The sequence below is a fragment of the Nycticebus coucang genome, chromosome 15, assembly GCF_027406575.1.
Source record: "Nycticebus coucang isolate mNycCou1 chromosome 15, mNycCou1.pri, whole genome shotgun sequence".
NCBI classification, from domain to species: domain Eukaryota; kingdom Metazoa; phylum Chordata; class Mammalia; order Primates; family Lorisidae; genus Nycticebus; species Nycticebus coucang.
The window spans coordinates 2,571,493-2,596,985 of NC_069794.1; the positions used below are offsets into that span (position 1 = coordinate 2,571,493).

The 25,493-nt window shown below is 44.6% G+C and overlaps 2 pseudogenes; both read right to left on the reverse strand.

Moving 5' to 3' along the window:
• Positions 1-13,369: 13,369 nt before the first annotated feature.
• On the reverse strand, positions 13,370-15,765 carry LOC128566621 (growth hormone-inducible transmembrane protein-like; annotated as a pseudogene).
• On the reverse strand, positions 14,169-15,088 carry LOC128566620 (mortality factor 4-like protein 1; annotated as a pseudogene).
• Positions 15,766-25,493: the final 9,728 nt, after the last annotated feature.

Consider the following 25,493-nt stretch of genomic DNA (forward strand, 5'->3'; position numbering starts at 1 on the left):
AAAAAAAAAAAGAGGACCTCAAATAGATGAAAAAATGTTGGGGTCTAAAGCAAAGAGGAATAGTCACCTGTAGGCACTTTAGCGTTTTAATGGATTGGTATTATAGAAAAAAATCTGAGGGGGAACGGGTCTACCCTCAGGAACAAAGCCCGAGGGCAGCAGACGTCCAGCACCTGCCGCCTTCCGACTGGGGTGTCCGTGGCTGTGTTCACAAGAGACGTTGGTTCAGAGTTTTCTCCTCTTTTTTTTTTTTTTTGTAGAGACAGAGTTTCACTTTATGGCCCTAGGCAGAGTGCCGTGGCATCGCATAGCTCACAGCAACCTCCAACCCCTGGGCTTAAGCGATTCTCTTGCCTCAGCCTCCCAAGTAGCTGGGACTACAGGCGCCTGCCACAACGCCCAGCTATTTTTTTTTTTTGTTGTAGTTCTGCCGGGGCCGGGTTTGAACCTGCCACCCTCGGTATATGGGGCCGGCACCTTACCGACTGAGCCACAGGTGCCGCCCCGAGTTTTCTCCTCTTGTGAGGTATTTGTCTGGTTTTGTTATTGAGGTAACAGGCCTCATAGAATGGGGATCCTCTCTTTGTGAGAATTGGTGTTACTTCTTTGACCGCCTGGTAGGAGTTGGTGTGAGCCCCGGGTTTCATGCTGGGTAGTTTTTGTCTCCTGAGTCAGTCTCTTTCTGCTGCCATCACCCCACAGCGTTCACCCCTCCCTCCCTCCTCCAACCTGTCCACAGCCTGCCCCCAACCCTAACCTTCTGTGAGGGAAGATGAGTGGCCGAGGGCCAGTGGGCAGGATTCTTCACTCCTGCTTCTCACTCCAGTTCACACGGATTATTTCTGGACCCATCCGAGGGGAGAAAATGTGTTAATCAATTCAGACCAGCCCTCAGTGCACACTCTGCTCCCTGGTTCATATCAACTTGCTCATCTGCTGGTGGACCCAGAGATGCGACTTTACTTTTTGAAAAAGCCACACGGGCCATTCTTGACAAGGACCTTTAAGAGGTCAGAACACTCCCAGGCTCACAGGGGTGAGGCTTAGAACCCTCCCACTGTCTTCCCTCAAACACGGTAGACGTAAACCGGACAGTGTTTGCAAGTTATGCCCTGGTCTTGTTCTGGACACTGAGATGACTTCTGTCTTGGTCACTGGCTTTGGTAACAAACTAGATTAATGATTAGAGATGCTTCCCAGAAAACCCCATGAGGGTTTGAGAACAAGCCACTCTCTGACATGAGCACCATGAATGGACACCACCAGGACACTGCCCGCCCTGGACGGATGCCACCAGGATGCTGCCCACCCTGGATGGACACCACCAGGACGCTGTCTTCCCTGGATGGACACCACCAGGACACTGCCCACCCTGGATGGACACCACCAGGATGCTGTCTGCCCTGGATGGACACCACCAGGACGCTGCCCACCCTGGATGGACACCGCCAGGACACTGCCCACCCTGGATGGACACCACCAGGACGCTGCCCACCCTGGATGGACACCGCCAGGACACTGCCCACCCTGGATGGACACCACCAGGACGCTGCCCACCCTGGATGGACACCACCAGGACACTGCTGCAGAGACAGTGAGTAAACACTGCAAATCAAGTACTTTACCAAGAGAACACTTAGAGGAAACAAGTCTGTTTCCCTGACTCTCACAGAGGACTTTGCAGATCCTGTAAAGGGACATTGAACTCCAGACAGCCCCAACTAGACATTCAAATGGCAGCAAGCTCTGAAAGCCTCTCTGATTAACATTATCCTTGGTCCTGCCCTGTGTGTCCACACTAACTCAATGCACAGGGAAATAGCTGCCCACCTCAGTCCTGCTGGATTTGGGGATTCCTGGGACCATCCACGTCTCCCCTATCCCTGGAGCACACAGCCGCCCTGGGCAATCTACACAACCTGCCTCTATCTCAACCTCTTCCTTCTCCTGGGCCTGTCGACAGCCCTGGCTTTCCACTCCACTACCCGGGGACCCTCCAGGAAGCCCCCTTCAGTTGGGATGCAGCGGCCCGGCCTGCCCCAGACCCAGTCTGTGCCCCTCACCTTTGTTCCTGAGAGGCTCTCACAGACCACCAGCCTATTCCTGCTCCTGTTCCAAGTCCCTGAACCCCCCTCAAGTACAACCTGTGTTAATTAAAACAGACCCTTGCTGTGGGCCAGCGGGGGCTCCCAAACTGTAGGCTGACACCTCCGAGACAAGGGACTGGTGGTCCCAATGCCTGTGCATGTAATAACACTGTCCTAGGAAGGAAGACAGCTGGTCCCAGGCTTGGGAACTAAAAGCATGATAGCCAAGCCAGGCTGCTCTGCTCTACCTCCACTGTCCTGGCCCTGGCCCTGTGCCTGCGTCCCTGTTCACCTCAACTCACAGGATGACACCTTCACGTGTCAGCACAGGCTTCCACAACTCGGGGCTTTACTGAGCCCTACTTGTTCCTCCAGGCCCCGGAAGGTGACCTAAGGATTATGACCTCTCCCCGAAACCCAGTCCCTGCCCAGTGGCAGGTGACAGTCTCCTTTGCTCTTTGGACATCAGCAGCCTGCAGCCCAAGCCTTATACCCACTCCAAGCTCTCCCCGCAAGGAACATGGGTCTCTGGGGACAAACTGCAACCACACAGCTCCCAACCAACCCAGGACAGGCATCTCCGTTGAAGGGGGAGGCTCCAATCCCTGAAGGGGCTGAAACCCGCGCCAATCCCCCTTCCTGAGAGCAGACGGCAGTGCAGAGGGCTCCTGAAAGTGGCCCCTGCCCGTCTTCCTATCCTTGTGTGCGCCAGCTAAGGACAGGGGCACTGGGCCCCACGGGGGACCGTCCTCCCTTGTCTGCAGTCCTCACCCTGAGCCCTGGCTGGCCTCTGTCCCACACTCAGACTCCCCAGTCACCTGCACTGTTTTCCCTTCCTGTGTGCTAAAGGAAGGACACGCTTCCGTGGTCCTCACCCAAAAGTGCAGTGGAGGCCATGAGTCTGTTGGGCCCGGTGCTCCCACCGTTGCCTGTTGGCTGTGTGCGGCCGGCACTCCCACCGAGTGGGCCCAGCCACTGCCAACGCCCTTCTGAGTCTGGCCTCAGACACCCATGCAGCTCAGACCTGAGGGCACCCAACACTTTTCTGCTTCTAGACGGGCTCTTATGGGATCCTGCTGTGTCCCTTCTCTTGTGGCTGTTCCCACCTTCAGAGCCTCGGGGTCTTCTTCCTCTCTGCACACAACTCCCCTCACCCGACCTAGCCACACCCCTCTCAGACACCCCAAGTCACCCTCTTGGCTAGGCTCTTACCTCAGGCATACAGAGGTGAATCTCAAACAGGACACACCTCACAGCTGCTGCCCTGCCAGGTGTGGCTCCCCGTGGCCACACTCAAGCCTGCACCAAGAGATAATCAAGCCAGCAGACAGAGAGCAGACTGCTGGGGTCCCATGCGCCACGTGCTGCAGAAACAGAGGTCAGGACAGTGCCAGGGACAGCCCCCAAACATGGAACCCACAAACGGATCCATGCACCCTGGCATTATCCACAGTAGCCCAAAGGTGGAGGCAACTGCAGTGTCCATCCACAGACAGAACTCGGTGCAGACATCAGTGGAATGTTATCCAGCCTCACAAAGGAAGAAACTCCTGGCAGGTGCCGCCTCGTGCCGTTGGATAATTATCACCAGCCAGCAGCTCCTCCCAGGTCTTGTAAGGGATGCTCGAATCTGATCCAACTGTGCCCTAAGAGACTTCACATCTTCATGATGCACCCGCTCGCCTGTCCCAGCAGGTGAAGTCCACCTGCTCCCCAGACCTCCCCAACAGCCATCAGGTGGTCTCTAAGTCAGAGACTCAGCCTCTGGAAAGACGCTGCACCAAGACTGACCCCAGCCCCAGCAGGAGGACGGACACTGTGTTCTCTATTGCTGCTTCAACCAATCCCCACCAGAGTCAGTGGCTCGACAAAACTTGAATTTATTTTTTGACAGTTCTGGAGGCCAGAAGTCTGAAATCATGTTTTCTGGGCCAACATCAAGATGCCAATTCCTCTAGAAGGCTCCAGCTTCTGGGCGTAGCGCGTGGTCCCGCCTGCCCCTCTCTTCTCCCCAGCTTCCAGCCTCCATCCTTGCTGAGCCGACACCTCTCTCAGACACCCCAAGTCAACCTTGTGTCCCTTGAGTAAGGGCCCATGCAGGTAATTCAGCAAAATGTCCAGATTGCAGCAGCCTTAATTTAATCACATCTGCAAAGTCCCTTTTGACATAGAAGGACACATTCACATTAAAGGGAATTAAAGAGTGGTTATTTTGGTGGGGGCATTAATCAGCTTACTGAATCACAGACATCTCAGCAAAACTGCAGAAAGCACAACCCCTGGGGCCAGACTCGGGGCTCACGCAAGTAATCCCACACTCTGGGAGGCCAAGGCGGGAGGATCACTCGAGCCCAGGAGGTTGCAGGGAGCTGCGGTGACACCATGGCACTACAGCCTGGAGGATGGCACAGGACCCTATCTCTGAAGTAAAAGTACAACCTTGGGTTCATGTTTAAGGACTTAGCAAACACAGTCTTTCTCCAAAAGAGAATCCACCTCAAAAGAAGACCTTAACCTGAGGCTCATTCAAGAGCCCCCAAAACAGATGACAATGTTTAGTAATCTGATCTCCAGGGACCCGAGAAGAATCAGATGACATTGTGAAGGGGTTGGCTTCCACCAAGGCCTAAGACAATGTCCCGGGACTCCCTGCTGGCCTCACCACCTTCCTTCTTGTCCACCGAGATAGTGTCCCAGGACTCCCTGCTGGCCTCGCCACCTTCCTTCTTGTCCATTCTTTGTCCTGCTTCTCGTTCATCAGCTTCTGACCCAGCCTGCCCTCCTTACCTGTACTCTGAGATGACTGTGCCCCATACTGTTTTCCTTTGCAGCCCGCCTCACCTCACAAAGAGGGGAGATAGCCCCCTTGTTCAGTGCTCCTGAGCACAGCCGCCACACTCAATGTCCTGGCCTCTGGAAAAGTCACCCCCACCGGACCCTCACTGTGGCCCAGGGCTGCCTTCTTAATGGCCCATATTAGATTTTAAACTACCTGCAAATCAACAGTCCTAAGCTTTCGGTTTGTACTAACCACACTTAAGCCCAACATAATTTGCTTCCCTTGAAATATGCACACTTCTTTAGGCTCAAGTGTGGGGACCCACACGGGCACTTTCCCCCAGATAATAACATTCCCTCCATCCAGCTTCAAAAACTATGTTCACCTCCACACCAGGACTCTGCCCTCCTGAGGGCTCTGCCTCCAGGCCCTGCCTTCCACGATGGTGTTTGATGGCATGAGACGTCTGGGAGGAAAAAGGCCGGGACCTTCCTGCAGGCGTTTGCCCCTCCTCTCTGGCAGGGAGAGAAACAGCGGGGCTCAGTGGGCGCAGGTGAGCTTGCAGTGGGGTCTGGCTGCCTCAAGCCTGGGTCTTCTTGCTGTCCTGGTGCACGGCAGGGATGTGAGAGAAGGACACGAGGACAAGTGACTCCACATTTGCCGCAGAAAGGCATCGGGCTCGACAGGCTCTCCTGCGAGGTCCCGTGTTCATGCATTTCCTGCATTTCTGGAAAGTCTCAGGGTGACACTATGTGTGAAATGTCTGAGTCTGGCTTTAGGGGACAGTGGCCATTAGTTACTCGTCTGCCATGCCCGGTATGCTGCAAGGGCGTCCAGGGAACGCAGAGTCCCCTGTGACTCCTTTTCTATCTCTGATTTTGGGCAACTGCTAACCTAAGACTCTGTGGTCTTAAGGGAGAAGGCTTTGCCTCAAAATTCAAAGCTATTGAGTTCCAGTCCTGTCCAAGTCAACATTTTCATTAAAATTTCTATTAACCTTCTCCTGTAAGAGTAACTCTAAATTGATTCTTGGGCAGTGCCTGTGGCTCAGAGGAGTAGGACGCCGGCCCCATAAGCTGGAGGTGGTGGGTTCAAAGCCAGCCCTGGCCAAAACTGCCAAAAAAAAAAAGAAAAATTACCCTTGATTCTTAACCTATTTTGAAAGGTTGAGAAAAGTAGCAATTCAATCCAAGGTGTACCCAGAGGTTGAGGCCTTCCTTCTGCTTCTGCAGTGCCCTGCAGACATGCAAGGGAAGAAAGAGGAAAGGGCTGTGAGTGTGTGAGCACCAGAACATCACTCCTTCTCTGCTACTGACAAGGACTATCTCACAAAGCGTCGTTTGCATCATTTCACCTCTCTGTTCCATAGGGTTCCCACATACCTCGTAACTGATGGACTCCAACAGGATAAGAAAGGAACTTAAAACTATTTATTGTCTCTAAGTATAAAATCTACATTTATTTTGTAGGCAATTTAAAAACAGAAGACAAGGTTTTTATTTATACAGAAAAAATGTTGGGCGGCACCTGTGGCTCAAGGAATAAGGTGCCGGCCCCATATACCAGAGGTAGTGGGTTCAAACCCAGCCCCAGCCAAAAAAAAAAAAAAAAAAAAAAAACAGACAAGGAAAAAGAAAGAAAAAATGTTGATATCGTATTTGAAAAATTTGAAAACAAGCAAATACACTTTCTAAAAACTCGTAAAAGCAGACACAATAGAAACATCAACACAGATAAAAATGAAACTAATAACAATTAGATTTGTCAGCACAATGGCCTGGTAACTTATGGTGAAATTTTCTCTGAGAACAATCTGATACTTCAACGAAAACTCTAAAGTGCAGCTTGAAATACAATGTCTTTTGGATAAACACGTCACTATTCATCTCCACATTATTTCAGGGACTATGTGTTTTGTAATGTCAGAGGCAAAAAAAAAAGGATTGTTTGGAGTTGTTTTGTTGTCCAAACTGGTGGATCTTTAAAGCTGTTTGTTCACATCTTTGACTTCTCACTGAAATAACCAATTGTCGACTAGATTTATCCTATTGAAGTTTTCTTTGTGGACTGATAATATAATCTAATTTTTTCCTCTTAAGTGGACACCAGGAAAGAAGGGACGTGCCATTCAGGATACACCTGGTTTGTAGTGACCAGGCCTACTCTGTAGTTAGCAATGTTCTTATTTTCCTTTTTTTTTAATTTCAGGTTAATGTGAGGGTACAACCAGGTCACAATATTTGAATTTGTTAGGTGGAGTCCCTCTTGTAGATGTGACCTGCACCCAAAAGGTGTGCCATACACCCCTTGTGTCCACCAGTTGCCCCCACCACCTCCCTCTACCCCTCCCCACAACTTGAATTGAATTGAGTTTTTTCCTCTGTGGGCATGTATTAGATCATCTACTGGCTTCATATTAGCATTGAGTACATTGGGTATTTGCTTCTCCATTCTTGTGATACCTTACTAGGAAAAATGTGTCCCAACTCCATCCAGGTTGATACAAACAATGTAGAGTTCCCATCTTCCATGGTGTACACATACCATGGCTTGTTAATCCATTCCTCAGCTGATGGCATTTAGGTTGTTTCCACATCTTAGCGATTATAAATTGAGCTGCGATAAACAATCTAGTGCACATGTCTTTATGATAAAATGACTTTTTTCTTTTGGGTAGATGCCTAGTAGTGGGACTGCAGGGTCAAATGGGAGGTCTAATTTGAGTTCTTTAAGGATTCTCCGTACTTCTTTCCAAAGAGGCTGTATGAGTTTGTAGTCCCACCAACAATACAAAAGTGTTCCCTTCTCTCCATATCTGTGCCAGTATCCGAAACGTTGGGACTTTGTGATGTGGGCTATTCTCACTGGGGTTAGATGATATCTCAGGGTGATTTTGATTTGCATTTATGTGATGATTAGGGGCAATGAGCATTTTTTCATATGTTTGTTAGCCATTAGTCTGTCTTCCTGAGAGAAGATTCTGTTCAGGTCTCTTGCCCACTGGTAGATTGGATTGTTGAGTCTTTTTTGTTCATTAATTTCTCTATAGATCCTAGTTATCAAGCCTTGTCAGATTCATAACATGCAAATATCTTTTCCCATTCTGAAGATTGTCTATTTGCTTTAATTGTGTCCTTAGCCATGTGGAAGCTTTTCAACTTAAGTCCCATGTGTTTATTTTTGTTGTTGCAGTTGCCACTGAAATCCTCTTCATAAAATCTTTCCCCAGGCCAATATCCTCAAGAGTTTTTCCCATACTTTCTTCATGTCCACTGGCCTAGTCAGAGACACGGAGGCAGACACTGCAGATGAAATGAATGATTTATTAAGGGATGGCTGGTGCTTGCTCAGGCACAGCAGCAAATGGCCGTTCTTATTCACATTCTTTTTTTTTTTTTTTTGTAGAGACATAGTCTCACTTTATGGCCCTCAGTAGAGTGCCGTGGCCTCACACGGCTCACAGCAACCTCTAACTCCTGGGCTTACACGATTCTCTTGCCTCAGCCTCCCGAGCAGCTGGGACCACAGGCGCCCGCCACAACGCCCGGCTATTTTTCTTATTCACATTCTTATATACCCAAAATCATCAGATAGAAATAATCCAAGAACAAGGAAGACAAAAGGTAAAGATGCCTTATCAGAGTTAATCCAGCAAAGTACGTACACACCTTTCTAAACCAAGAATATCTTGTTTAGAGATAAACAACAATGGAGATGAACCACAAAGTGCTGGGTTGTCTGTTCTGTTTGCCTACTTCTCTGTATGATTAACTGAAAGTTTTTGTGTAATAGAGGTAGGGGATTAAGTGCAACGGTCCATTGCCTGAGGCAGATGCTCTGTCTCCAGCTACCACTTGGCGAGAGCCCTCCAGGACATTCTTTCCTTTAAGGCATGACTGCCTGCATTTTTCAGCAAAGCCACTTATTTGAGCTGGGGGAGAACATCCCCCAAAACTCATATCTAGCCCAAGTACTGGAAATGTCCTTTCTCAGGGTCTTGTAACTTCAAGGAGCACAAATGAGACTGATTCACCTACAAGGGTGCAGTGGACTGTGCCCCTTCAGTTGTCTATTTGCTTTAATTGTGTCCTTAGCCATGTGGAAGCTTTTCAACTTAAGTCCCATTTGTTTATTTTTATTGTTGCAATTGCCACTGAAATCCTCTTCATAAAATCTTTCCCCAGGCTGACATCCTCAAGACTTTTTCCCACAGTTTCTTCTAGGTTTTTTATCGTTTCATGTCTTAAATTTAAATCTTTTCTCTATCTTGAGTCAATTTTTATAAGTGCTGAAAGGTGAGGGTACAGTTTCAGCCTTTTGCATGTGGTTACCCTGTTACCTCAGCATCATTTATTGAATAGGGATTCTTTTCCACAGTATATACGTTTATTTGGTTTATCAGAGATTGGATGGCAACTGGAGACTGGTTTCATCACTTAGTTTTCTATTCGTTCCATATGTCTATGTGGTTTTTTTTTTTTTTTTTGGAGACAGAACCTCATTATGTTACCCTTGGTAGAGTGCCATGGCATCATAGCTCACAGCCACCTCAAACTCTTGGACTTAAGCAATTCTCTTGCCTCACCCTCCCAAGTATCTGGGACTACAGGCGCTCACCACAATACCCGGTATTTTTTTGTTGCAGTTGTCATTGTTGTTTAGTGGGCCCGGGGCCGGGTTTGAAACCACCAACCTTGATGCATGTGGCTGGCACCTTAACCACTGTGCTACAGGCACTGAGCATCCAGGCCGTTTTAATCACTGTGGACTTATAATATAGCCTAAAGTCTGGTAGAGTGATGCCTCCAGCTTTGTTTTTATTACTAAGAATTTCCTTAGCTGTATGGATTTTTTTCTGGTTCATATGAAATGAAGAACTATTTTTTTCATTTCTTCAAAGTATCATCTTGGTATTTTAACAAGAATTTCATTGAATCCATAGATTGCTTTGGGTAGTATAGACATTTTAACAATGTTGATTCTTCCCAGCCAAGAGCATGATATGTTCTTCCATTTGTTACTGTCTTCTGCTATTTCTTTCCTTAGTGTTTTGTAATTCTCTTAGTAGAGGTCGTTCACCACTTTTGTTAGGTATATTCCTAGGTATTTCATTTTCTTTGAAGCTACTGTGAAGGAAATTATGTCAATGATTAGCTTCTCAACTTGGCTGTTGTTGGCATATACAAAGGCTACTGATTTGTAAACAATGATTATATACCCTGAGACATTATTGTATTTCTTGATGACTTCCAGGAGTCTTGTGGTTGAGTCTCTGGGGTTTTCTAAGTATAAGATCATATCACTGGCGAAGAGTAAGAGTTTGACCTCCTCTGCTCCCATTTGGATGCCCTTTATTTCCTTCTCTCGCTTGATTGCGTTGGCCAGACTTCCAGCACTATGTTGCATAACAGTGGTGATAGTGGACGTCCTTGTCTTGTTCAGTTCTAAGTGAAAAGGTTTTAGTTTTACTCCATTCAGTATGATATTAGCTATAGGTTCATTGTAGATGGCTTCAATCAGTTTTAGAAAAGTGCTACCTTTACTTATTTTCTTAAGTGTTAGAAAAGGATGCTGAGGGTGGCGCCTGTGGCTCAGTGAGTAGGGCTCCAGCCCCATATACCGAGAGTGGTGGGTTCAAGCCCAGCCCCAGCTGAACTGCAACCAAAAAAAAAAAAAATAGCCGGGCGTTGTGGCGGGCATCTGTAGTCCCAGCTGCTCGGGAGGCTGAGGCAGGAGAATCACGGAAGCCCAAGAGCTGGAGGTTGCTGTGAGTCCTATGACATCATGGCACTCTACCGAAGGCGGTAAAGTAAGACTCAGTCTCTACAAAAAGAAAAAAATAATAAACAAAGAAAAGGATGCTGAATTTTACCAAATGCTTTTTCTGCATCTATTGAGAGATCATATGGTCTTTGTTTTTGCTTCTATTCATATGGTGAATTTCAGTTAGGCATTTGCATATGTTAAAACAGCCTTGCATCCCAGGGATGAAGCCTACTTGATTGTGATGTATAATTTTTTTAATGTGTAGCTGTAATCTATTGGCTAAGATTTTATTGAGTATTTTTCATCAATTCATTCATGAAATTGGCCTGTAGTTCTCTTTAGTTAGGTCCTTTCCTGGTTTTGGTATCAGGGTGATGTTTGCTTCATAGAACATGCTGGGGAAGGTTACTTCCTTCTCAATGTTTTGAAATAGGTTCTGCAGTATAGGTACAAGCTCTTCTTGAATATTTGATAAAGTCTCGTGTGAAGCCATCTGGTCCAGGCTTTTTTTGTTGGAAGATTTTTGTTGTTGTTGTTTCTTCAATCTCAGTGCTTGATATTGGTCTGTCCAAGAGATCTATTTCTTTTCTTTCTTTCTTTTTTTTTTACCATTCTATTTTATTGTGATTATTTTTAATATTTCAGTTATCCTTTAATACTTCAGATGGCGTTAGAAAAATGAAAAAGGAGAAATTTCATTTTTTGCCTAAAGCCTATCAATTTGCAAGTCTTTACTCTTCCCTATGAATGATGTATGAAAAGCTCTGTATTATGTTCCTAGCAACCAAGAAACTATTACATAACCACATTTTTCTATGTTAATTCATCTTTCATGTTTTATACCGTCTTCATGGTCAGTCTTCAAAGTGCTAAATTGATATTAAATTTATAAAAATCCCTTGATTTTCTAAACTTCTGCCTCATACTCTGTTGAAATTATATCACTTTGTTTTGTGATAATATCCAAAAGAGAAAATATAAACCTTGGTTTCTAAAAGGTGACTGAAGACAACAGGCCCTTTAAGATATCAATTCAAGACCACGCTGACAGTGTAAGGGTATGAAAACAGGGTCAAGAAAAATAGAAGTCTGGCATTTACATTCTTACTTAGGAAAAAACTACAACTAGCAGCTAAAACTTATACAACGGTTGCTAAGTGCTGCCACACTGAATCATAATCCTATGAGGGGGTTTTATTATCATCATCTTTATTTCACCGATGAAGAAACGGGGCACAAGGAAGTTAACCTGCTCAAGGTCACACAAGAAATAAGTGGAAGAGATGGGAATCAAACAGAAGCAGTCTAGCTACAAGGGCCAGTCTTATCACACTGTACTATACTATGATGCCAGACGCTGAGGTGTTTTCTTAACTGTATCCCTATGCAAATGGTATACATACAGTTCAGTTGGAAAAATCAAGACCAGTCATCATCTGGCTGGAACCTTTATTATTTCAAAAATAAGCATGCTATGTATTTTGAGATGACAAATTTTTCTGGATTATTGTAATAAATACATCAAAAATAGCAATTGTCTTAATAATACAGACTTCTCATTTAAGACTTCCAAAAATAACTTCTCTGTATCAACCTATAAATGTCACAGGAAAGTTAAGTTCTATGCAGGACGGAAAGAAAATTCTTCTAGGGGAAACTAATGAAGCATTTTGCCCATTACACTTTGACATATTTCATAAACACAACCAGGTTTGCTTTGCTTTTTAGTGCTTAGACTGAGACGGAATGCAAGAAACCAATAGTCTTAGGACCAAAACTTTCACATTCCCAGGTGTAAGTCAGGCACGGTGGCTCACGCCTGTAATCCTAGTACTCTGAAAGGCTGAAGCAGAAGGATCCTTTGCACTCAGGAGTTTGAGACCAGCCTGAATCAAGAGTGAGATCCCATTTCTACTAAAAAAAAAACAAAACAAAATCCCCCCCCCCAAAAAAAGACCCCTATTCTCAAGTGTAAGCCAAGAAAATTGTTTATATAAAATAACCTATTTTGGTAAATGCCAAAGGAGCCAAAAAGCTTGAAGATATAAGAAAAGCAAGCATGTATACAATTAGATATTTCAATAAATATGCAAAAAACCTTAGCAATCATTAACCTCGCTTATGTTTGAAAAGCAAATAAATTTCATGCTCTGAGTATTTTATCTTGAGAATAGTTTTAACGATATTTTAGAAGACTGAAAACTCATACCATAGCTACAGCACCGAGGAGCAACAGCAGAAGGCTTCCTTAACCTGCGACTTTGTTTCATGCTCAACACTATTGCTAAGTTTAGCAGATAAAAAACAAAACAAAACAATAATTTGTTTCCAAATACTCAGATATCTCTCACGGGCTCATCACCAATCACCCAAGTGCTAAGTCCTTGATATTCAACAAATAGAGTGCAGGTGACCTTTTACTTCCCTGTGGTCCCTTTATCAAACCTCTGCATCACTTATGACATCATTTACAAAATTCTGCATCCAATAAAATATGCAGGCAAACACAGGTTTGCTAACTTTTACTTAACCTAGTAAGTTTAAAAATTGACAAAATACTTATATTCTCATAGCACAAACCTTAGTTTTTACATTCATTAAACATTTTCAAATTACTCAGACATGAGAAACATGTGTGCTTATTTGGATGAGAACTACTGAATTTATTTTCCAGAAGAAAAAGTAGACTTGAAGCATCACATTACTGGACCATTTTAAAACATGTTGATATGTTCTTATCTTCTAAACTTCAACAAAAGCTGCTTGTACAAACTATTTAATGAATATCTGTCCTATCAAACAAGCAAGATATCTGATGTAGGAGAGAAGCCAGAAGTTGAGTCACTTCATTTCTTTCGGTTGCCTCCAGTAGCTAGCATAGTTGCAACTCGCATAAATATATTTAATGTATCCGTGTAGATTGCCAGCATTGCATTGATAGGATCATAGTTTTGAACTCCACACGCTGGTGTTTTTTCTGCCCGCTTGATTATTTTCTGGGTATCATACAGGAGGAACATGCTGAAAAGAACTAATTCACCATACGTTGCCACTGAGTACAGAGTGGCACCAGCCACTCTGGAAGGTGGGAGAAACATAGATCCCAGATAGGACACAAAGACAAGACTCAGGCTCACTCCCAGGGTGCTCCCATGTTCAGAAACTTCTCACTGGGCACACGCATGGCCGCAATGGAGAGGCCTCCCACAATGCTGGCTGTATATACCACATGGCTCTGATGAGAAGAGGCCCTCCTAATATTGTCAGAGGAGCCACCATTGCACTCATCACACCAGAATGTAGCATCCAAGCAAGATGCTTTAGGCCTGGGCTTTGGTCATATGATATATATATATATATATATTTTTTTTTTTTTAAAGGAGCTATAACCCCTTTTATTTTCTCTGTTTAAAATCAAACAAAAAACAAACATCAATTCTGTTATACACTAACATCTTCAAAGTACATCATTTGTACAAGACTAAGAACAAAACTGTGTTTACAGAGATCCAAACATACACGAGTGAGACCATCTCTCACACAGCTTTCCGATGGTACTCTGGAGGAGCCACTTCGTAATCGCTGGCACTAAACAAGGTTGCAGAATTCTTTGCCAGATACTTTAGGAAATCATGAAGATAGTTCACTAATAAAGCAAGGCTTTCCTTATTCAAAGGTGTATAGGCCAACATTGCTCCATTTCATACAAATAATCTCAATAGATGTGGTGCTCCATATACTTGGGACCTGGGTGCATCAGGGTGATCTGCAAGAATTTCAGCATACTGCGGCCTCTCAGATTTGTACAGGAGCTGAGTGCCCAGCATTACATTGAAGTATTCTTTTATCCCTGCCACAACTTCATTAACAGCATACTCCTTATTATCTGTGTTTCCACGAGATTTCTGGTAATTTGCATAATCCTCCAGAATGGAATCCACATTCTTCTTAGCAGGGAAGGTAAGAGCTGTTTTTGCCTGGTAATTAACTCCCAGTCATCAACAAGCCAATGTTTTAGCTCTTCAGCAATCTTCCCTTTAACTACCACTCTGTTCATGAATGTTTCTTCATTTTCAACAGTAGGATCTACCTGGGCCCTTTTCTTCCGCGGAGGTTGAGGTCTCTCACTGGTACTGCCACCATCTCCATTTCCAGGTGTTTTCTGCTTATTCCTGTTTTCACTTCAACATTTCTCTGTTGCAGACCAGATGTCTTCTTTCCTGGGGCGGCCCCTCTCATCTTCCCCTCTGCAGACTGCTCCTGATTGGCTTTTTGAAGTTCTCACTGTTTCTGCAGATTGGTGTCCACATATTTGAGTACTCTGCTCTCTGGAACCCATTCATCCCAATTTTTATTCCAACCACTGTAATGTATAAAGTATTTCACTTGTTTGTCCTTTATGGCAACCTTTACACACTTTGCTTCATAAAGAAGAGGCCCATGAAAGCACAGTACTCGCTCAACCTCCTCCTCCGGGTCCTGCTTCGGTGCCATTTATAAGTGATTTGCCACCGCCTCCTTCTCCCACCACCCCCGACTCTCTCAGTCAGATGATATTGACCGTACCAGCATTCCAGCTCCAATCATGGCAGCAAAGGTTGCACCAATTGTCACCCAAGAGCCTCTCATCATGAAGTTCATGAGAGCAGGAGTTCTGCTTATTGCCACTGCAGATGAAGCTGTTAAACCAATACTTCCTGCTAAGTACATACAGGTAGAATGAATTCTATCCCTACTGAGGCCAAATTACAGCCTTTTCAATAGCTCCAATCTCATTAGACATTCCCAAGCCATAGTAGCATAATGCTCCAAGACCAACAGCTACCCTTCCAGCAACAAACCATCTTCCCATTTGATCAATTTTAAATATTTTTTCCACTGATGGTTCCAATGCTGCCTCTTTGAGTTCTTGGCCAGTTTTCCACGCTGGACCCCAATTCTTGTCTTAGTGGCATATTCCCTGCTGGATGTTAAGAGCCACTGGTTCTTTGTGATGGAATTCTTCACAACAGGGGAGGCCTTGGTGAACGCTGGGTGGAAAACCCTGGGAGGTAGTGTCCAGAGACACACAAGCCTTGCCGCCAGCATGGTGGTACACCGGGTTTACCAAGCAAATCTGAAATGCTCAGTCCCCAGTCATCCCCACCATGCTATTCCCCTCCAGGCAGGCAAAACACACATGCCCCCACCCACTCCTTACTGCTTCAGCATGCCCAAGAGATCTATTTCTTCTTGGTTAGGTCTAAGGAGATGGTGTGATCCCAGGTATTGGTCCATTTCCTCCACATTGTCAAATTTCTGGGGATACAGTTTTTTGTAGTAGTCAGAGATAATCTCTTGTATCTATCTCTGTGATATCTGTTATTTCCCTTTTTCATTTCTGACTGAGGTTATCAGAGATTTTACTTTGTTGTTTCTAGTTAATCTGGCCAAAGGTTTATCAATTTTATCTTTATGAAGAACTAACTTTTTTTCTTTAATTTTCTTTATGATTCTTTTGTTTTCAGTTTCATTTATTTCTGATTTCATTTTGGTTCTTTTCTTCTGCTAGGTTTAGAATTATATTGCTTTCCCTTTTCTATTTCCTTAAGATGATTCATTACATTGTTGATGTGCTCTCTTTCTGTTTTTTTCATGTAGGCATCTAATATGCTAAATTTCCCTTTTAGGACTGCGTTTGCAATATTGCACAGGTTTTGGTAACTGTAGCTTCATTGTTGTTACATTCAAGGAATTTAACAATTTCTTCCTTTACCTCTTCCTTGACACAACTGTCATTCAGCATAAAGTTGTTTAATTTCCATGCCTTTGTGTGCGGATGAAAATTTTTGTTGGAGTTGAATTCCACCTTTATCGTCTTATAGTCTGAGAAGATAAAAGAAGACATAATTTTAATTCTTTCAATTTTGTTGAGGTTTTATTTGTATGCTAGGATATGATCTATTTTGGAGTATGTTCTATGAGTTGACATGAAGAACATACATTCCTTAGCTTTGGGAAGGTGTGTTCTGTATGTCTATTAAGCCCATTTGTTCTAGGCTCACATTTAAGTCTCTTGTATCTTTGTTTAGTTTGTGTTTAGAGGATCTGTCCAGTTCTGCCGAAGGGGTGTTAAAGTCCCAAGACATTATGGTGTTATGTGATATAATATTGCTCAGACCAATCAAGGTCTGTTTCGTAAATCTGGGAGCATGTAAGCTGGGTGCATAAATATTTAGAACTGAAATGTGCTTTTGTTGTATTGTTCACTTGACTACAATGAAATGACCCATCTTTGTCCTTCTTAATTTTAGTTGCTTTAATCCATTTGTATCTGAAAATAAGATTGTGACCCTTCTCTTCTTCTGACTTGCATTTGCATGAAATATTATCATCCAACCCTCACCCTGAGTCTTGTTTTGTCCTTCAAATTTAGGTGTATTTCCTGGACACAACACATGGATGTCTTGTGCTTTTTTATCCAATCAGCCAGCCTGTGCCTTGTCAGTGGGAAATTCAAGCCATTGACATTTGTTGAGAGAATTGATAAGTGTGGTGTAGTTCTATTCATCTTACTTTGTGAAATTCTGTAGCTTAGTTTTATCCTTGTACCATTGTGGAAACTAGGTTTTGTCCTTTAGTTTCTGGGTGTTACCTTGCTGGTGGTCCATTGTGATGGTCAGTGTGGAGAACAGGACTTAGTATTTCCTGTATAGCCAGTCTTGTTGTGATGAATTTCCTCAATGTTTGCATCTCAATAAAAGATTTGATTTCTCCATTGATTCTGAAGCTTAGTTTAGCAGGATATAGAATTATAGGCTGAAAATTGTTTTGTTTAATAAGGTTAAAGGTAGATGACCATTCTCTTCTGGCTTGGAAAGTTTCAGCTAAAAAGTCCACTGTCACCCTGATGGATCTGCCTCTATAGGATAATTGGCACTTATTCCTGGGTGAATGTAAATTTTTCTCTTTTGTCTTGACTTTGGATAGGTTTATTACAATGTGTCTTGGAGATGCTCTATTTGTGTAGAGATGACCCAGGGTTCAATAACCCTCTAAAAGAAGTGTTTTGGAATCTTTAGTGAAACTTAAGAAATTTTCATTTATGATATTCTCCATTAGGGCTTCTATTCCTTTGGGATGTTCTTCTTCCCTTTTAGGGATAACCATAATTTGTGTGTACATATATATGTGTGTGTATATATATATATATATATTATATATATATATATTTTTTTTGAGACAAAGCCTCACACTGTCACCCTGGGTAGAGTGCTGTGACATCCAACTCACAGCAACCTCCAACTCCTGGGCTTAAGCGATTCTCTTGCCTCAGCCTCCCAAGTAGCTGGGACTACAGGCACCCGTCACAACACCACAACACCCAGCTATTTTTTGGATGTAGTTGTCATTGTTGTTTGGCAGGCCCAGGCTGGTGTATGTGGCTGATACTTTAGCTGCTTCAGCTACAGGCGCTGAGTCATATATAATTTGTATATTTGAACACTTTGTGAAGCTCCGTAATTCTATGAGTGAGTGTTCTGCTTTCTCTCTCTTCTTTTCTGCCTCTTTAACTACCTGGGTTAGCTGAAGAGCTTTATCCTTGCTGGGCATGGTAGCTCATGCCTGTAATACTAGCCCTCTGGGAGGCTGAGCCAGGTGGTTTGCTTGAGCTCACAAGCATGAGACCAGCCTGAGCAATAGACTTCATCTCTTAAAAAAAAAAAATAGCCAGGCAGTGTGGCAGGCACCTGTAGTCCCAGCTAACCTGGGAGGCTGAGGCAAAAGATTTCTTGAGCCCAAGAGTTTGAGGTTGGCTGTGAGCTGTGGCACAACAGTACTTTACCAAGGGCGCCAAAATGAGACTCTGTCTAAAAAAAAGAGCTTTACCCTCTAGCTCGGAGATCCTTTCTTCTCCATGGTCTCATCTGTTATTTATACTTTCTACTGCACCTTTAAGTTCCCTGCTTGACTCTTTCAATTCATTGAGCTCCACCATTATTCTATTTTCTTCTTATCTTTCATCCAGTTTTTGGTTGTTTTTCCACTTTCTCATCAATTCCCTTTATTGTATTTGCCATCCATATTTTAAATTCCCTTTCTATCATTTTAATTAATTCTTTACATGTGGAATCCTCTGAGGTACCTATCTCATGGTCTGGTGGGTTGATCTGTTTTGGTTTTTCATGTTGCCAGAATTTTTCTTTTTTTTTAGAGACAGAGTCTCACTTTATCACCCACAGTAGAGTGCTATGGTATCACAGCTCACAGTTACCTCCAACTCCTGGGCTTAGGTGATTCTCTTGCTTCAGCCTCCCAAGTAGCTGGGACTACAGGTGCCCGCCACAACGCCCGGCTGTTGTTCTGTTGCAGTTTGGCCGGGGCCGGGTTCTAACCTGCCACCCTCAGTATATGGAGCCGGCGCCCTACCTTCTGAGCCACAGGCGCTGCCCACCAGAATTTTTCTATTGGTTCCTCTTCATGTGTGGTTTCTTCTTGTTCTCTTCCTTCCCCTACTTTTTCCTTCTATCTCCTTCACTTTACTTTATCTTGTTTCTGGTCTTAGGTATTGAAGTGGCCTCTTGGTATAAGATCAAAAGGAAGATAAGGGTAAAGGGTGAGAAGGGAGAAAGAAAAGAAAAAGAGAAAGATAAAAAAAAAAAGGAGGGTAAAAGAAAAGAATTGAAGGGAAGGAGAGAAGAAAGACAGAAAGAGAGAACAAGAACAACAGAAGTGTGGCAGGGTGCTATGGCCACACTTGCAAATCTAGGCCTTTCGGGAGCTAAGTTAGGCAGATCCCTTGAAGTCAGGAGCTTTTTACCTACCTGAGCAAAAGCAAGGCTCCACCTCTGCCAAATATGGAAAAAAAAAAATCCATATATCACAGTGGGGACCTACAATACCGTCTTTCCAGAGGCCAAAGCTAGAAGGATACCCTAGACCGTGAGCTCATGACCTTGTACTAGAACAGTGCCGTTACCCTGCAGTCAGACCAATGCTGTGACCTGCACCACTCAGAGAAAAGAAAAAAATAAAACATTTAAAAATAGGCTTGGCGTTTGTAGCACAGTGGTTACGGCACCAGCCATAGACACCGAGAGTGGCGGGTTTGAACCTGGCCCAGGCCAACTAAACAAGTGCAACCAGAAAAATAGCTGGGCATTGTGGTGGGCGCCTGTAGTCCCAGCTAGTCAGGAGGCTGAGGCAAGAGAATTGCTTAAGCCCAAAAGTTTGAGGTTGCTGTGAGCTGGATGCCACGCCACTCTACTAAGGGTAACATAGTGAGACTCTATCTCCAATAAATAAATAAATAAACACACAAAAAAAGTAAGAATACCATTATATAAGATACAGGAAAAAACTAGGATATCTTAACTGATTTTTGAGAAATTTACATGGGAAAGATGAGAAAAGTAGAAAAATCTCTACCAAAAGAGAAAAACAAGGAGAGAAATAAAAAAGGAAGAATAAAAGGGGCTGAAAAACCATAACAAAAATGGAGGAATACTTGCTATTAAAGAAAGTAAAATTAAAAATACAACCAACCAAACAAAAAACCTCAAAACAATAACCACAACAACAAAAAAGAAGGGAAAAAACTGAGGAAAAAATGAATGATATACATATATCTATATATCAATATATTAATATAGATATATCAATAAATAATTGAGCAATATACTGCCTAGACACTGGGGACACTGCAATGTTAGGAGACAGAGAACTCAGGGTGTTTTTGCTGTATAAAATTGAGGGCTGGAAGCCACTTTTTCCTTCCATAGGAGATGGGGTCCTATCTTCCTGACTTGTTTGCCCTCAATCAGGGCCTGGTCACTTCATCAGCATTCAGTTCCCATGGAATTGGGTTCCACAAGCTCTTGCCAACTTCCTTAGGAAGGACGTCAAACAGTGAGATTTTTCCTGGGACGGGGGCACTCAGCTCACCCCAAGGATGGCTGCCCAAGCTCAGCAGGTGTGCCAGAACCAGCCGTGCACAGAATCCTACAGACCATTCCTCTCACATGGCCTTCCCACAATGGTGGTGCTCAGTTAGTAGACAAGCTAGTGGGAGATTCAATCCACCCAGTATTTAATCCCAGCCACTGGACGCTGTTTGACTCATTTAAGCCTTCTAAGATATCTCCAGGGAGCAGTTTAGTCCAAAATCACAAAACTGCAGGACAGCCCTTTCCTGTCCCCAGTCCTCTGCAGACGGGCTGGCCAGCCAGCCCATGCCCATTCCCAAGTACTTGCCTTCTGTGCTGGTTTTCCTCAGCTCCAGACCTCCTCACTGGCTTCTGTAGTTCACCCCTGCTTTGCTGTGCTCCTGGAGTGAGTCCCTGGTGGGTCCCCCAGCCAGAGGCTGGAGTTCTCTCCTGTCTCACCTCGAGTGGTAAGGAGCTGTTTCTAGTCTGCCGTCTTGCTCCACCCCTCCCTATGTCCTTATTTTCCTTTCTCTTCTGTTACCTCACATGGGTAAGGGTGAACTTAAGACTCCAGTTTATTTCACTTTCTCCATGTATCTCTAACGTTTTGACATTATTTATTTGATGGTTTTTTTTTTTTAGAGACAGAGTCTCACTCTGTCACCCTCAGTAGAGTGCCATGGGGTCACAGCTCACAGCATATTTGATGTTTTTGAAAATCTTTTTTATTTTGAATTGATTTCAAACTAACAGAAATGTTGCAACAGTAAAGTAGAACAAAGAATCCCAAATACCCCACATCTTCACCCCCCAATTGTTAATGTTTTACTGTATTTGTCCTATCTTTCCTTCTATCTATTTACCTATCTGTATTTGATTTTTGGGAGCATCTGAGAGCAAGTTGCATACATGATGTCCTATTACTCCTAAATAACTAGCATTTCCTAAAAATAAGGTCACTCTCTTTCCTGCACAACCACAGCATAACCAGCAAAATCTGGAAATTAACATTGATGCAATATTCCCATCTGACCCACAGATCTCGTTACAATCACACAGATTATCCCAATAATGTCCCTTGAGAGGCTGAGGATCCAGCCTGGAGCACATGCTGCTGTGCAACTTCCTTTTGTTCTCCTTCAGACAGGACCATTTCCACCATTGTTACCCTCTAATGACCTTGATACTGTTAGAGAGTAGAGCCCAGTCACCTTGCAGAATGTCTCTAAATTTGGATTTGTCTGCTATTTTCTCATGATTATACTCAAATTATGCAGTTTAGGTTAAGAATACCACAAAACACAAGGATGGAGAAGCATGAATCCTATGTACTCAATTTTGATATGAGGACAATTAAGGACACAGTGGAATTGGGGGAAGGGGAGAGCAGAGAGAGAAAGAAGGAGGGAGGGTGGGGAAAGGAAGAGCAGAGAGAGGGAAGGAGGGAGAGGGTGGGATCTTGGTGTGTGCCACACCTTTTGGGGGCAAGACACGATTGTAAGAGGGACTTTACCTAACAAATGCAATCAGTGTAACCTAGTTTCTTGTACCCGCAATGAATCCCCAACAACAACAACAACAATAATAATGTATAGAAAAAAAAAGAATACCACAAAAGCACAAAAGTGATGCTGTACTCTCCCCAGTGCCTCCTATCAGGTGCAGTTTGTCTCATGGCTAGTGGCATTCACTTTTTTTTTTTTTTTTTAGAGACAAGAGTCTCACTTTATCACCCTCAGTAGAGTGCCATGGCCTCACAGCTCACAGCAAAACCTCAAACTCCTGGGCTTAGCCAATTCTCTTGCCTCAGCCTCCCGAGTAGCAGGGACTACAGGCGCCCGCCACAACGCCGGGGCTGGGTTTGAACCTGCCACCCTCGGTATATGGGGCTGGCGCCTACCCACTGAGCCACAGGAGCTGCCCAACATTCACTTTCATCATTTGGTTAAGATGGTGTCTGCCACATTTCTGTGCTGTACAGGTAGTTTCTTGTGAGTAGAGACTTTGATACTATGTATCCACTTCCTCATCAAGGATGATTCCTGTTTGAATTATTACTTTCCTGAATGCCAAATAATTTTTTTTTTTTTGTAGAGATAGAGTTTCACCTTATTGCCCTGGGTAGAGTGCCATGGCATCACACAGATCACAGCAACCTCCAATGCCTGGGCTTCCAAATGATAATTTTTGAATCCCATTTCTTCTACTTTCATTGACTAGCATTCTACTGTATTTATTATTCCTTTATTTGTCTCAAGGTTCATGGATTCTTATTTTATTCAGTGGGTTATTATTACTCTCTCTACTTATTCCAATGCTCAGATATGTGTGTGTTCTTTCCAACATGTCCCTGTCATCACTGGCATTTCCTTACTTGCTGGTACAAAGGTCCCAGGTTCAATTTGTATTTTTCCAAGCAGCCTGGAATTAGCCATTTTACAAGAAGCACTGGCTCCTTTCAGTGGAAAATGATATTAGAATCCAAGATCTGGGTACAGGGTGTGCTTGCTGCTGTGAGGTACCGTTGCTTCCATGGCAGAGCTGGGTCATGTGCGCATACACACACATCTCTATCGATTCCCACATCTAGACATAACAAGAAAACCATGGGCGGCGCCTGTGGCTCAGTGAGGAGGGCTCCAGCCCCATATGCCGAGGGTGGCGGGTTCAAGCACAGCCCCAGCCAAACTGCAACAAAAAAATAGCCGGGTATTGTGGCAGGCGCCTGTAGTCCCAGCTGCTCGGGAGGCTGAGGCAAGGGAATCGCGAAGGCCCAGGAGTTAAAGGTTGCTGTGAGCTGTGTGACGCCACGGCACTCTACCCAAGGGCGGTACAGTGAGACTCTGTCTCTACCAAAAAAAAAAAAAAGAAAACCATGAGCTGGCAGTGGCTCACATCTGTAATTTTTGCACTCTGGGAGGCTGTGGTGGGTGGATTGCTTGAGCTCACCAGTTCAACACAGCCTGAGCAAAAGTAAGACCCCATCTCTACTAAAAACAGAAAAACTAAGATAAGAGGATCACTTGAGGGCGGCACCTGTGGCTCAGTGAGTAGGGTGCCGGCCCCATATGCCGAGGGTGGTGGGTTCAAACCCAGCCCCGGCCAAACTGCAACAAAAAATAGCCGGGCGTTGTGGCGGGCGCCTGTAGTCCCAGCTGCTCAGGAGGCTGAGGCAAGAGAATCGCGTAAGCCCAAGAGTTAGAGGTTGCTGTGAGCCGTGTGACGCCACGGCACTCTACCCAAGGGCGGTACAGTGAGACTCTGTCTCTACAAAAAAAAAAAAAAGGATCACTTGAGCCCAGGAGTTCAAGGTCGCTGTGAGCTATGATGCCACAGCATTCTACCCAGGGCAACAGCAAGGGAAGGGAAGGGAAGGGGGGGAAGGGAGCAGTAGAGGGGAGTGGAGGGGAGACCAAGGGAGTAGCTCAAGCTCTGTCTCTGTAAAAAAAAAAAAAAAAAAATCCTACGACGGGCAATGGATCCCTGAGCTCCCACTTTCAATTCCACGCTGTGTCTCTTGTCTTTCCTTACTGTGGCTTCTAACTCTGTATTTCTTCAGTCAATCACCACCAGTTTCCAAAGTTCTCAGCAGAAGCTGCTCTCTTGGCAGGACCCCAACAAAAGACTTCTTCTTTTACACTTAAGTTCCTGCTTGGGTGAGAGATCTGAAAGTAAGACCACAAAGAATAGACATTGAGAATGAACAGCTTTTCCAGGGTTTGGGAGGGCAGGTTTGGGGCAATGACAGTGTGGAGACCTAAGAACTCGGGAGTACCCTGCTCAGGATACCTGGGAGTACCAGGAGACAGTTGGATCTGAGAGCCCTGAGGTTGGGCAGCCTCATAAAACTGCCAGAGGTGGCTCAGTGGCTAAGGCGCCAGCCACATACACCTGAGCTGGCGGGTTCGAATCCAGCCTTGGCCCACCAAACAACAATGACGGCTGCAACCAAAAAATAACCAGGCATTGTGGTGGGCGCCTGTGGTCCCAGCTACTTGGGAGGTGTAGGCAGGACAATCGCTTGAGCCCAGAAATTGGAGGTTGCTGTGAGCTGTGATGCCAAAGCACTCTACCCAGGGTGACAGCTTGAGGCTCTGTCTCAAAAAAAAAACCTGCCGGAGATCAAGCGCCATGCAGGCATCAGAATTTGCCAAAAAATTAGCCAGGGAGAAGAGTCTAACGTTAAGTATGCTAACAACTTAGGGTGATAAACCTTGTAACTTACAGTCTGTTCACTTCTTTCTCCTTTAGTTTTCAAGATGACTCATCAGACTAAGCATGGTAGGTACTGTTATTCATCATTTAACCCATTTTCCCATTAAAACACCAAGTCTTTGGCAGGGATCCAATTGGTGGGTTCGGACACGATGCTGCAGTTCTCTGCAGAAGGGCGACTGCCTCCGAAAACCACTGTCCTCAACTCCTCCTGGCTCCGAGCCCACTGTCGGAACCACTCGGTCAGATACAAACAGGGTCAGAACCACTCGGTCAGATACAAACAGGGCCCATCTTTGGGCCATAAACAAACACCTGTCAGTTAACTGACAAAATGCACCAACTTCATGGACCTCACAAATGGTAAGTGGAAGGCAGAGAGAGTCACAGGCAGGGAAAGCTGGAGCCCGTGCTGGTCACTCATGGGTGCCTGCAAGGGGTGGGGACGAGGCAAGGGGTAAGGGGTGTGGGAGACGAGGAACTGGATAGTCAAAGCCACCTATGGAGTTCGTCACATCTTGGGGTGGCCTTGCTTTCTCACCTGAAAAAAATGAGACTTGGAACTCACTTTGGAATGACTCGTGTTAGAAAGGCACCTGAACCAAGGAGCTAAGTTTTCTTAATTCAATACAAAATTCGAACCAAGATGATAGCCAACTGAGTTATTTAAGGGCTAAGATTCCAAGATGGCTCTTCCATGGCCGTAAGCAGGTGTTCCTGTGTTGAGCACATTTTAAAATG